This window comes from Neoarius graeffei, chromosome 25, assembly GCF_027579695.1.
Source record: "Neoarius graeffei isolate fNeoGra1 chromosome 25, fNeoGra1.pri, whole genome shotgun sequence".
NCBI lineage: Eukaryota > Metazoa > Chordata > Actinopteri > Siluriformes > Ariidae > Neoarius > Neoarius graeffei.
This window is the reverse complement of record NC_083593.1, coordinates 8,281,965-8,297,250: the sequence shown is the minus strand read 5'-3', so window position 1 is coordinate 8,297,250 and position 15,286 is coordinate 8,281,965.

The following is a 15,286-nucleotide window of genomic DNA, read 5'->3' as shown; positions in this document are numbered from 1 at the left end:
GTGTTCAACTAAATTTGTGTTTCGTGGCACAAACCTGACTTTTAAATAAAGTCCACATGTTTTCAATCAGGTTGAGGTTCAGACTTGTTCCAAGCTTAACGTTAGATTGCTTTATCTATTCCATGACCAATTTTTGATGTGTGTTTGGGGTTACTGTGCTGTTGGAACACCCAGTTGTGTCTGAATTTCTGATGGTTTGAGGTTATGCTTAAGAATTCTAAGCTAGTCCTCCTTCTTCATGATTCCATCTAATGCACTAGTTCCATGATGCTACCACCACCATGCTTCACAATTGGTACAGTGTTCCTCTGTACCTCTATACCTCTGGTCATTGTAGCTAACCAGCTCAATCTTTGCCTTATCTGACCATAAAACTTTCCTCCAGAAGGCTGTTGTTTTGTCCATGTAGTCAGCTGCAAACGTTAGTTGAGGTTGAAGGTGCTGATTTTGGAGCAGGGGCTTCATGATTTTATGCACGAAGCCATAAACTACATTTTTTAGCAAGCGTAGATAATCCTCAACCCCTTTGAAATATTCTTTTCCAATTACACCACTAATTACTGCATATCCCATGGTTCTTCACTTATTTTGAGTGCACTCAAACACCATCAACTACTTTCTTCCACTCTCCACTATCTTCCATGATCTTCATTGGTTCCTTGCTCCTCAATCCAGTATCATTTCTCAACTGATCCACATATGTTAAAGATGGTCTTCCTCTCTTCTGTTTGCCATGTTTTGGCTCCCACATGAGCACTTTGCTTATCAAGTCTTCCTTTCTTCTCGAATGGTGTCCAGTGAACTATAATCTTCTAATTCGTAATGAATCAGTCAGTCAGTCTTCTGAGTTTGCCATTGAGTACTTCGTTGGTCATACGCTCTTTCATTGATACTCCAAGTATAACCCTAAGCATTCTGGTATAAGTGCCATCTAGCCTATCATTCATCTTCTTAGTTAGTGTCCAGCTTTCAGCACCATACAGCAACACCTTCAACAGTGGCATGAAAGAAACTTATTTTGAGATACCTTTGAAGATTTGACTTCCAAACTTTATCCATTCTGTTTAGTGCACTCCAAGCTTGTCCTATCCTGATTTTCAGATCTTTCTGCTTGACTGAATCCAAGCACCAAGGTACTTGAAGTCATCAACCTGCTTCAACTTATTCCCTTTTAATGTGACAAGATCACCCTGAGGTTGGTTGTATAGCATGTATTCCGTTTTGTTGAAATTAATATGCAATCCTACTGCTTCTGCTGCAATCTCTAATCTGGGAAGAAGTAGTTTTGCCTGTTCTAAGTTGTCCGAAATCAAGGCAAGATCTTCAGCAAAGTCAGTATCTGTGATGTAGATGGCAGGGTGGCGGGAGGTCTGTCGTGTTGTTAGGATGAAGCCGATATGCGTTTCTCTTGTTGTTTCATGAAGTACATAGTCCAGGGCTATAATAAACAAGTAAGCAGCAAGTGTGTCACCTTGAAGGACTCCTAATAGTATCTGGAAGAATTCTGTATCTCCATCAGGTGTTCACACTTGTGCTTCAGTGTCTTGGTAGAATAGCTTCCCTTCATGTTGGCATGTGCAAAGTGGACGTACCAACACGAAATCCATTTTGGTTTTCTTTGAGTAATGGATTGAGATATGGTCTTATTCTATCTAGCAATAACCCGTAATCCTTGACTTGCAAGTGACGTCAAAGCAAAATAGAAACCCGGATGTCGGCCATGTTGGTGGATATACAAATGCGAGGTCAAGCGGCATTCCATACAAAACATAGTCATGCGTGCACAACTCTCTTTGTTTTTCCACTGCTTTAAGCATTCTTTTAGCTATGCCATATCTTTGTGCTGTATATGGTTGTGGTCACAACAGTACTCGTGACCGTGGCACATTCAGATCTTTTAGAATTCTGTCCGTGATTCAGAAAGAGGGCGAGGAAACTCTGAGGCTTAGTACGGAGAGGAGACGAGCACGGCTGAACAACATCGGCAGGGCTGATCTAACAGAGGTTAAAACCAGAGCAGCTCATGTTTGCAGTAATCAGTTTATCTCAGGTGAGATTCAAAAGCTTTCTCGATAGTATCATGGAAGAATTTTATTTCGTGTTGCTAGAATTTTGCTATAAAATGAGCGTTCTCTTGTCTTGGTTCACTCGGTCATTGTTATAATTTTAACACGTGTATTACCATTTCCCTGGCAACTTGTCCAGGGCGTACCCCGCCTTTCGCCCGTAGTCAGCTGGGATAGGCTCCAGCTTGCCTGCGACCCTGTAGAACAGGATAAAGCAGCTAGAGATAATGAGATGAGATTACCATTTCGCTTCTAGGAATGCCAGCAAAATTATACAATAGAAACAATCCAGACTGGACACCCACTCAGAAAATTGGCTATGTTTTGTCCAAAGTCGGACTTGATTCTTCGGCAGCCAGACCAGATAGAACGCGATATCTGGGAACTCAATGGTCGGTAGAAGCGTCTTATCTTCGGAAAAGTCAGACTTTTTTAAATAATATGGGTCAAAACCCACACATATCTATCTTCTCTTTGTATTGAATCTTCGCTCGACCATTCAAATCGTGATAATACTGAGAAAATTCAGCATTGTTTACAGACACACTTTCAGCAGCTGCCATCCTAGTTGCTTTGTATATCCACCATCGTGGTGGACGCTCATGGCATAGCACATTTTGATCACATGATTGCAAGTCATTGAGAGCACTATCCAATGCCGGGGTGGCCCTATATTTAGCCGGGACCATCCCCGGCCCAAACCATCAATGGTGGCCTGCTTGGAGCATGGGGAAAATAATTTTCACTAATTTTGGTCACTGATCTTATTCTTGCATTAATCATCAATTCAACTGCACTCTGCATTTTCACATGGCAGCCCAGATGCCGACAGCATCGCAGCAGATTAAATAGGCGCTACCAAATAAGGAAATTCTCCCCTCCCCTCTATTGCAGTTGGTTTGGTCCAAGACTCCTCCTCTGTATTGCGGGGAACTTAAACAACATTGGCGCGAAACAGCGCGCGTCAGTGATGGAGGGCAGAAAGAGGCCAGGTGGAACCGAAAGGGCGAAGCTTAAAAAAAGGAAGGAGGTGGCAGCAAAATGTGCCAAATTGACAGATATGTTCTCAAGACCAGCTGGTAGGTTACGAAAGATATGGAGTATGATAACCCTGTTCGTCGATTTTATCAGTCTATGCTAGGCCTATAATGTGTCGATAGTTTGCGATGTCAATTCAGCTTTTTGATGTCATGTGAAATCTCGCAATTTACACGGTATAGATGTGGTGTATGTCTTAATTCTAAGAAGAACCGGACATTGCTTTACATCCCAGTTATTAACAATTTTAGATGAACAGGTCCCAAATGTGCTGTTGCACGTTATTTCCTCATCCAGCCTATTTCATCTCGCTGTCACACCGTGCATTTCCACAGGCGTGCGCACATTGTGGTTATGAACACATAAGCCTAGAAGTCATATTTGATGTTAAATAATTGTTGTTAAATATATAACTTAGAAGAGGTGTATGCGTATGCCAATATTCTAAGCAGAATCGAACACTTGCTTTAGCCTACATTTCATTTAACCATTTTTGAGTTGCCTAATGCGCCCTCACACTTTATCTGCCGGTTGCTGAGTACCCAGCATTGTTGATTTGCCATTATTTTCGAGGCGTATGCGGCATGTAATGCACAAGCATTGGTTCAAATGCACGCGAGAACCTATATTGTTAAAGTGAAGTGAAGTGAAGTGTACCTGAATTTAAACCAAATAAAAAGCATTGTGAAAGAACAGTTATTTGTTTTATCTTTTTTAATGTACTCAAATTCCTCCTCCATTTCAAAGTGGCCTGAATGTGAATTAAACTCCCGGACTGAAAACAGGGCCCACTCCGGCCCTGGCACTATCCCATGGTAAACACAATATTAGGCTTATAATACCTACGATTTTTAAGAAACACATTTCTGTCAACAACATATATGAACTCATCACCTTGTCCTTTCTGAAAATCTGTACTGGCAGGTGTTGTGATCTAGCATGCTAGTTCAGGGCTGACGTGCTGCTAAATACAGAGTCCAGATGTTCAATGCCACAATCTGTCCACCCTTTTTCAGTGCCAATCTTCTAGTGTGCCATGAATCATCTCCTCCTCTGGGTGAGACCTTGGCACCTGGAAGCTCGTCACTCCTAACTGGCACGAAGGCATGGGCCTGGCACACACATTGGCGCGGCATCACCATCACACCACATCCGACTTTTTATTTTCCCTTTTCTCTATTTTCCTCACACATATGCACAGTGTACCTAAGCACACCTTCATACAGTACATAGACCACAGATGTGATGGCAGTTAAGCCATAAAAACAGGTTATGAAGAGTTCCGACTGTTCTCAGGTGGCAATATAATTGCAGCTAATTTATAGAATTTGTGCTACAAGTGCATTTTAATGTTGTATGATGAAAGTTAATGAGCCTGCTAAACAACAGCCCACAGATTTAGCACCTCTTAGCTTGTTTTTGTTTTCCCCAAGCGCAAGGCGCATTATGCCTTAGCAACCAGCTAGAAACATCAAAATCTACTGACACATTTGCAGTGTTTATCCCCCCCCTCAATAATTATTTTTAGCTTTCAGGATAATTGGCAGATGCGGCCATCTGACAGAGCTGCCTGTCTTATCAGTGGAGTACAGAACATATTTGAAAAAAAAAAAGAAGAAAAAAAAAACTTCAGGGGAATCTTTTCACAAGGATTTCTAAGGTTGTAGTTAGTCTGTGCCATATTTCTTTTCCAACTGTGTAAAACCAATATTTCATTCCCTTTTATTTTTGTAGGACAGATCTCTCTGTGGCAGCCTACGTTTTAGGGATCGCTCTGTTTGCTGAGTCAGCTTGCTCAATTTACATTCAGTAAATTCTCTTTACATTTCTAGTTCCGACTGAGGCACTGAACTAGTCTGCATGCGCTGCATACTAACTCTGCATACAGTGGGATCTAAAAGTCTAAGACACCATTTTTGGGGTGAGAAAAGTCAGCTTTAGTGAAGCATTGTTGCTTCATAGAAAGAAGATTCCAGGTGTGGCACCCCTTGGCCTTTACCTGGTACTAATGGGGCGCTCCTGGGCTCTTTTAGTAACCCAAACAACTTGACTAATAGTTTGTCTTCCCCTCTAATGTGTGTACTATATTTCTAATAAACTCTTATTCTTTTATCGCTTTACTCTTTTATACTATATGTCATGAAAGCTTATTTACAAACCCCTTTTTAATACCCTAACACCACTCAGACCACGTCTTAAATATTAAATAAAAATATGTTTACTCATGCGGCACGGTGGTGTAGTGGTTAGCGCTGTCGCCTCACAGCAAGAAGGTCCGGGTTCGAGCACCGTGACCGGCGAGGGCCTTTCTGTGTGGAGTTTGCATGTTCTCCCGATGTCCGCGTGGGTTTCCTCCGGGTGCTCCGGTTTCCCCCACAGTCCAAAGACATGCAGGTTAGGTTAACCGGTGACTCTAAATTGAGCGTAGGTGTGAATGTGAGTGTGAATGGTTGTCTGCGTCTATGTGTCAGCCCTGTGATGACCTGGCGACTTGTCCAGGGTGTACCCCGCCTTTCGCCCGTAGTCAGCTGGGATAGGCTCCAGCTTGCCTGCGACCCTGTAGAACAGGATAAAGCGGCTAGAGATAATGAGATGAGATGAGATGTTTACTCATGCGGCACGGTGGTGTAGTGGTTAGCGCTGTCGCCTCACAGCAAGAAGGTCTGGGTTCGGGCCCCGTGGCCGGCGAGGGCCTTTCTGTGCGGAGTTTGCATGTTCTCCCCGTGTCCGCGTGGGTTTCCTCCGGGTGCTCCGGTTTCCCCCACAGTCCACAGACATGCAGGTTAGGTTAACTGGTGACTCTAAATTGAGCGTAGGTGTGAATGTGAGTGTGAATGGTTGTCTGTGTCTATGTGTCAGCCCTGTGATGACCTGGCGACTTGTCCAGGGTGTACCCCGCCTTTCGCCCGTAGTCAGCTGGGATAGGCTCCAGCTTGCCTGCGACCCTGTAGAACAGGATAAAGCGGCTAGAGATAATGGATGGATGGACGGATTCTCAATTTAGTTTATCGATTAACTTAAAATTCACCTTTGCAATTATCACTAATAACCCCCCATAAGCTACATGAAAGCCATTCAAATTTAACCAATAACACACAACCTTACAGTAATTCGAACACAAAAATAAGCCTGTGGGCACACACACCAGTCCCAGCCGGCAACCTAACTCAGTGTCCGACTAAACGTAGCAGGCCTGGAGCGATGCTCGGGTTCGGCGTAGCCCAAACAAAATGGCTGCTTCACTCACGTATGAGCCAAAAGGAATTAAACTGTACCTTAGTCCAAATTGCTCGCGTAGTGGGTAGTTCACCTCACCAACGATGTTTGCAGTCTCTGTAGTGATGACAGTCAATAATACAATAATCTCCCAGCAATTTGAAAAATCAACGCAGTTCTCCCGCAAGCAGCAGTAGAAGTCTCGTTCAAGGCGCTTAGCATGAATATCAAGCTTCAAAGGCTTCAGCGAGTTCACTCACGTTAACTCTCTCAAATGTAAAGTTTCCACAGTCTCTGCTGTATAGTTCAGTTGCACATTCAGTCCGAATAAACTTTAGAACAGTGGCGGCTCCTGAATTTTTTTCAGGGGGGGCAATTTTCCCTCGTTATGTCTACACGGACCGTAAATGTCCACAGAACTGAAGTAAATTGACCTAGGTAGGTAGCAAATCAATTGGCCTAACTTGTTTTTGTCTGGTAAATTCAGATATCAATATAGGACAATATCTCTTCTCTCCACTAGGTGGCAACACTAAACAAGTTAAAGGTGGCAAACTAAGGTAGCCTAGTAAACTAGACCCACCCTCCTAGCGGCCAAAAATATTTTTGCCTACGAGTGGCAAATATTCACATTTAGTCTGGCTTGCCAGGCTAAAACTAAGGAAGATTCATTGTGAAGCCTTCAAAGCAAAACATTTGGCATCACAATCAATTAATATTACATTACTCATTTATTTTCTCATATTATTCCAGTTTTCTATAATAAGTAGACACAAATTCTTAATTATAAACATATTCTAATTTCTTCAATTCTAAAGAATGCAATTAAAGTGGCAGGATATAAATCCAAAACAAGTGTTTATTTAAGTTTTTAAAAAGATGAAGAAAAGCATAACCATCAAACAAACATGTGCAGCTTAATTATGTGGGTTTTTTTATATGGAATTGCACCATTTTAACAACAAATAATTCTAAATAAATTCTGCAGTTTTTTTCCCAAGAATTCCTCCAGAAAGCCATGCCTTAAAAGGAAATCTAAAGTATTACAAGCATGTCAGTGAACACAAAAGGCTTTAGTTATTTAGCTATATACACACAAGGTTACACAAGGTTTTGTAGTCAGTGCAACTTGGCTTAACAAGTTGGAAAAAAAGGTAAGGTGCTGCTGGCTCCAATGAACACATACTGTACAATATATAAAAACTGAAAATATGCTTCATTTACACCAAGTCAGAGAGAACTTGAGGCTACTGAAATATTCCAAGCATGGCAATGTTAAACTGCCATTGGTAAAACAAAAACATGGCAATGTTAAACTGCCATTGGTAAAACAACTGCCATTGGTAACACACACACGCACAAAAACAACTTTTGCCTAGTAAATTCAAATATCAGATATCACTGTCCCGTCTGCTGTGCTACTTCCAGGGTGGAAGAGAACGCAAGGGTAGCAAAAACGAGCATTGACTACATCACAGCCAGCTAGCCAAGTTTTCCGGTGGTACCAGTTCTTGTTAAAACCTCTTGAGTAGGTCTTCTCCCCCTTCGTAGACACTTGCTTGATGTTTAAATTCGGTCTAGGAGGTCCTAGCTGTTTGATTGCCGTTTTCTCCTCATTGGTACGACGACTGAAGGGAACTTCTTTCAGAGACGCTATCGTATTGTTGCACTCAACACTCGCCATCTTCTTCATAGAATGTTCACACATTTCCCGCGCAAGTTGCGTTTTCCAGCCCAAAATTATGTTCAAAACCTGCCAAAATGCACTTAAAACCAATCTGGCAACACTTGCGCGGTGCAACAGGCATATGACGTAAGCATGCTGCTTGTGCGAGCACATAAAACCTAATAGAAAATGCATTGGGAGCATGATTTTCGAAAAAAACGTACGTACCATTAGTGTCAATGGGAGATTTTGGGGCAAATCTGAACCTGACAGAAATCGCCCCAAAAGGGCGTGGCTACACCAGGCGCGACCTTAGCCTGATTGGACAATGACATTACTGTTGGTAGTAGGAGTAGAAAAAAAAATCTCCCTCCCTGTTTGGGAGTGCGTCGCCCAAATCGCCCCTATTAACGAGCCGCCAGTGGCTGACACATAGACACAGACAACCATTCACACTCACATTCACACCTACGGTCAATTTAGAGTCACCAGTTAACCTAACCTGCATGTCTTTGGACTGTGGGAGAAACCGGAGCACCCGGAGGAAACCCACGCGGACACGGGGAGAACATGCAAACTCCGCACAGAAAGGCCCTCGCCGGCCACGGGGCTCGAACCCGGACCTTCTTGCTGTGAGGCGACAGCGCTAACCACTACACCACCGTGCCGCCCTAAACTAAACTTATTCCCTTATTTATTCCTCTTATAAAGATAATGTTTAGTCCAAATGAGTTATTATGAACTACATGAAATGTCTATTTTACTACTTATTAATATAAGTGGCTTTTTATCACTGTGTTACACAGGTTTGAATCTTATGGTGGACGGGGGCCTTTCTGTGTGGCGTTTGCATGTTCTACCCGTGTCTGTGTGGGTTTCCTTCGGGTGCTCCAGTTTCTTTCAACAGTTCAAAGACATGCAGATTAGGTAAAAATACCCAACCACTGGGGTTGCACAAGCCAGTGCGTACTTAGTGCCGGTCCCAAGCCCAGATAGATTGGTTGAGGGTTGCGTCAGGAAGATCCAATGTAAAAACCTATGCCAAATCAAATATGTGGATCATAAATTGGGAAGGATGATTTGCTTGTGGTGACCCATAATGGGAGCAGCTGAAAGAAGAAGAAGAAGATTCATCTTTGGTAAGCACTTTATCCCAGTCAGGACTGCAATGGGCATGAGGTAGGAATAAACCCTTAATGGTATGCCAGTCCACCAAAGAGCACCATGTGTACCATACATGCATTGGTACCTAGGACTAATTTAGCATAGGAAATACATGAAAGGCCTATAGTGCACACTTATTGGTTATTTGTTTGTGTAGTGTTATGTATAGTGGGTATAAAAAGTCTACACACCCATGTTAAAATTACAGGTTCAGGTTGCGATATAAAAATAAAAATAAACCAAGATCTCAGATCTTTTCCCACCTTTAATGTGATATAGCGTTAACAAAAATTCAAACGAAAAGCACAGAAATATTTAAGGGGAAAAAAAAATCTTGCAATAATCTGGTTGCATAAGCTTCTTCTTCTTCTTCCAGCTGCTCTCATTAGGGGTTGCCACACTGGATGATCCATATTCCATATATTTGATTTGGCATAGGTTTTTACACCAGATGCCCTTCCTGATGCAATCCTCCCTAATCTATCCAGACTTGGGATCAGCACTAAGTATGCTCTGGCTTGTGCAACCCCAGTAGCTTGGTATTTTTTTTTACTGAATCTGCATGTCTTTGAACTGTGGGAGGAAACCAGAGCATCCAGAGGAAACCCATGCAGACGTAGGAAGAACATTCAAACCCCACACAGAAAGGCCCTTGTCGGCCATGAGGTTTGAACCCGGAGCCTTTTTGCTGTGAGATGACAGCGCTAACCACTGCGCCACCATGCCACCCTGGTTGCATAAGTATGCACACCCCTTAACTAATACTGTACCTTTTTTTGCTTATACTACAGCACTCTGTCTTTTGGAGTAAGAATCTACAAACTTTGCACATCTTTGGCTCCAGCTCTATCAGATCGTGAGGGGAGCCAAAGATGTGCACAGCTATCTTCAAGTCATTCCACACATTTCCAATTGGACTTAGACGTGGGCCCCGACTGGACCAAACCAAAATATTGATCATCTTCTTCTGAAGCCATTCCTTTGTTGACCTGCATTTGCGTTTTGTTTCATTATTATCCAAAACAGAGGTCTAACAGAGGTCTTCAGGTTTTATGCCAAAATACTAGATTGTTATTTGGAGCTATTCTTGATTCCCTCTATCTTGGCTTGAGCCCCAGTCTCCACTGAAGAGCAGCTCCATAGCAAACTGCCACTACCATGCTTCACCATGGATATGGTGCTCTTTGGATATTAAACTGCCTTATTTCTGTACCAAAAATATCTTTTAGAATTATGCTCAAAATTTTCTACCTTGGTTTCATCGGACCATAACGCATTTTGTCACATGGTTTGGGGTGATTTACGTGGGTGTTTTAAGATGTTGTAATATGAGACATTGTTGTCAAATGCAGGAAGTGAACAGTACTTGCCCAATATTCCTGCATCTCTTTTAATGTTGCCATAGGTCTCGTCATATTTTTGACTTGCCCTTTCATCCATTGTCCTGTCTCATCCATTGTCACTGCAGTGCTCCATTTTCTTCACTTCTTGATCATCACCTTTACAGTCTTCCATGGTACATCCAATGTTTGGAAAATTCTTTTGTACCCCTCTACTGATCGGTACCTTTCAACAATGACATGTTGTTTCCACAAGTGTGATTTGCAGTCAATTTGAGCCTCGTTCAGCACAAAATCTCCTAATAGTCCTTGAGGAAAAGCTTTTAGCTTCACCACAGTCATGTGAAATAATTGTCTGTATTTTTGTGGAGGACAGTCATCTTCTCACCACGTCTATATTTATTTCAGAACATGGCTCCAAAGTCATAGCTCTAGCTAGTTACTGTAAAATCAAAAGTCTTAGGCATATAATGGGGTATTCTTATGCTGGACTTACACCAAAGGACTTTTCAACAATGTTGGAATAAAATCATGAGAGTTTTACTAGAATTGGGGCATGTTCCTGTCATCTCAATTGTTTGTGCAAGGTGGCCAGAAGACCTGTATTAAGTCAGACTTTTTCTTGTCTAGACATTCAGATAAAGTCAGATGTGTTTAATATTATCTTTTGCCTTGACTCATGCAAATAGTGCTGCAAGATCCCAGTTTTTGCAAAATCATAAGTCATTCGATGTAACTCTATGACTAGTGACACACTGTCTTTAGATGTTAGAGGGTGTCAGACTTTAGTCTTTGTAAAGTCTTCTAGTGTATGGTTTGCATATGTCTACATAAAGCTGCCTTCTAAACAACGTTCATACTGAATAGTCATTAACATTTTGGCAAAACATGCACTGCATTGTGCCTCGTTCACAAAGCAGCCTGGGCTAAAATGTGCTGAACATGCTGCTAAGCCTGGCCTGAAATCCACAGGGGGGAAATAGACTTCAGAAACACATCTCTGATGTCTGGATCCTTTGGACAGCTATTCTCAGAAATGTTTGCCTTCAGACAGCTAGGAACAGCACAGTTTGCTTCACATCTTCTGCTGCAAAAGTTATAAATGTGTTCATAGTAATGACATTGTCAGGCATGGACAGGGTTTGGATACAAGTGTGGGGTTTGATTAAACGAAACAGACAAATCCAAAAGAGAAAAGACAGGCAGAGTATCAGGTGTTTAGAAGACAGATTTAACTAGGTAGGCCAACGTCAACAAAACAGACAGAGTTCATACTGGAAAAGTGCACACCCAACCGAAAAAGCTCAGTAACGTCAAGCAAGACTTTGCAACAAAGTCCTCACAAAGATGCACTGAAAGTCTGTGTTATTTGTGGGCTGGTGCACATGTTCACTGGGAATGTGTAATCAAATTTCTTGAAGATTACATTCTTTTTTCATTAGAAGGTCCTTAACGTCCTCATAAATGCAAGTTATCCACATTTTGTATTTCAACCCCGTTACTTTCAACTCTGTTACTCATTTAAGAGCAAAATGCAGCCATTACAGGCAAAATAAACCTTCAGATATTGTTAACCTTCATCCTACCAAGTGGGGTCCATCTGGACCCCGCACCTATATGTTTGTTTGCCATTTAAAAAATATGTGACATACTGCCTCACCGTTTCATGAATTTGTCGGAATTTATGTCTTAATTAAAACACTAAAGCACCGGAAGATCAGCTTTTTGCATTGTGAAGGTATAATTAATTTGTTACCGGGGTCCAACCGGACCCCAGAGTAAAGTTTATCTGTCTTTCATTTTATAATTGAATAGCACACTGAAAGTTAACTTCTTTTATTTCTTTTATGTTCCATAATGAAACTACCAAGGCATTCCTTCTTGGGGTCCGTGTGGACCCACTGCTGCAATAAGCACAGGCTGCAAAACAAAAGCCCGAAATTATTTTACAATTACTTTTTTGTTTTAAATTCTGTAAGAAAAGACCTAAGTTGTAATCCAGAATGTTTTACAGCTGCATGAGCTGCAAAAATCATGTATATAATGCCAATTTTTTTTGTGGCGCTATAATTTGCTACATGTATGCTAGTTATTGCAATATTATTGCAATGTTATTGCATTTATAATACATCATTGATATTCAGCCATAGTGGATTTTGTTCTTCAATAAAGTTATGTCTGTTTGCTGCATTGAATTGGTTCTTACTGCATTGATTTCAAGGTATTCCCTCCTGGGGTCCATACGGACCCCGCCTGGTAGTTTGTGTATGTAAAATTGGCTGGTAGGATGAAGGTTAAGTGTGTTCTTTATGCCTTGGGCCCTTTAGTGTATTGCTGTTATTAATACAAGATGTTCTGAACAAAACTTATCTGGTTATTTTGTCTTTATAAGCTTTAATTTTAAAGAAAAGTATTGGAGTCCAAACGGACCCCACATGGTAAGATTAAGGTGTAAAATAGCATGGTAGGATGAGGGTTAATCGAGATGGGTTAACACCTTGAAACATCTTCAGAGGGTGTTGCATGTTTTCTTGCCTAGACACTAGATTCACTGTTGAAAAAATATTTAATTTTAAAGGTTGCAAAGGATAAATCAGAGCACTGCAGTTGTTGAATCACCCATATTGTGTTATTGTGATGAAATAAAGATAATATCTTTGGACTAGACACCGATTCTGGATCTACACAAATCAATCATTCAAGTGAACAACAAGGGGGAAAAATAGCAATCCACACCTAATGTGACTGATACTTACTGAAAGTGTCTTGTTTATCATCCTTCTTGGCATTAGACAGCAGTGCACAGGGAGTGTGAACAGGATGAGGAAGTCCACTAGAGTGAAGCGTTACTGAAGAGTCCTAGATGAGTAATTTGGCTGCTGAGGAGAGTCGGCCAAAAACACTTGAAGTGAAACCTCTTCACATTGCCCAGAGTTGCAGACTGTTTGTGAGAAACTTGAGTTCTTTTTGGTGTAATAACTTTAGAGCAGTGATCATCCATGCTCCTAGATGCACCTTCCTTCAGCATTCTGTCCAAACCGAATCCATCCAACACACCTGCCCTACAAATGTAATTAGTCTTGGTTAGCTGGATCAAGTTTTGTTGATCAGGTCTGGACGAGTCTTGATCAGTTCTGTTGCATTAGTGTTGTAATAATTGGGGAAGCCATGGCCTAATGGTTAGAGAAGCAGCTTTGGGACCAAAAGGTTACTGGTTTGATTCCATAGACCAGCAGGAATGGCTGAAGTGCCCTTTAGCAAGGCACCTAACACTCCAACCTCAGGTTGCTCTGGGTATATTGTACATCGCTCTGTAATGCAATGTAATGTAATAAGGTACATCTTCAGGAATCAGGTTGGTGATCAATGCTTTAGGGCATTTTCAAACTCGACCTAAATGCTTGGTTCTGCACCCAGGACTGATCCAGGGCTCGTTTGGAGCAGAGGCTCATAATTGGTGGTTTGCTTTGACATAGAATAATTTCTTCCGAACCCTGGATCAATTGTGCAAGGCCATACATCACTTTTGTTTATGCAGCTTTGCAAAATGGTAAGCATTATCTTCTTGAATTTGCTGTTTTTATTACATTCCTTTGGCATCTACATTCAAGCAGCAAAGAACTCAAAGAATACCAAAGAACTGGTTCTAGAAAGCCAGTTTATTACATCAATAAAGGGGTTCATCTTCTCTGTTGACCATATCAAGCCTTTTCCTACAATCACAAATATTGAACCATAAAGTAACCTGACAAGTTGAACCAAGCACATTACTCAGTATGCAGCACAGTAAGCAGTTAGCTTCCACAGTTGATGTGGAGTGCACCAAGGTTTGACTGACATGAATTTCAGACCACTGTTTTCAGGCTGACCAGGGATTGGCTCTCTGGACTGCTCCAGGGCTCAGAATCAGCTTTCAAACTTCACCAAACCCTTGGGGAAAACAACCCAGTGTCCAGAAAAAAAAATGAAAATGACTATAGAGAAGGTTCTTTTATCTTATAGTCCAGTGAAAATTCTAAGAAGCTCAAGTGCAAGAGGTTTGCGGTGAGAGTCAATAGGAATCAGGAAAACAGACATTATGTAACCTAAGATATCATAGATATACAGCAAAGAGTGGAAGAAGGTCTTATTGGTTTTGTCTTTTCTTCATCTGTCTTTTGGTCCCAGGCTAGGTTCTGGGTAAGGATGACCTCAGAGTAAGTTTCTTGCCAGGGGTACTACTGGATTTCGGATGACATTTCTTCATGCTTGGTAGTCAAGGGTAATTCCTGGCATCTTTGAAGTTGAGTCTCTGATCCATCAGGTCGTTTTCAACTTTGATTCTGATTGCTGCACTTTTTGCTGTTTCCAGACAAGTCGATATGGTATTTGACTGGCATTCACCCTGCATATGTGACCTAACTATAGCAACCTTCATCTCTGGATTTCCATCTTTGATTGTGGGATACTTTTCACATCTTATTCTGATGGTCTGTTCAAAGCTGAAATCAAATGCATTGATATCTTGTCTCCGATTTATAGAGCATCAATAAGCAATAGTATGTAAACTTGACCTCTTTTAACTGTGTCAGTTATGCTAAATTCCCTTTTGCAAGATCTGTTAGCTAGCTAGCTACCTAATAATTTAGCAGCACCTATTTGATAACTGGACCATGACCTGGCCTAGTGGTTAACGAGTCCGCCTTTTGACCAGGAGATCGTGAGTTCTACTCGTGATCGGGTCATACAAAAGACCATCATAAAAATGGTACCTCCTACCATCTGGCAAGGCACGCTGTGATGCAGATGCAAGTAGG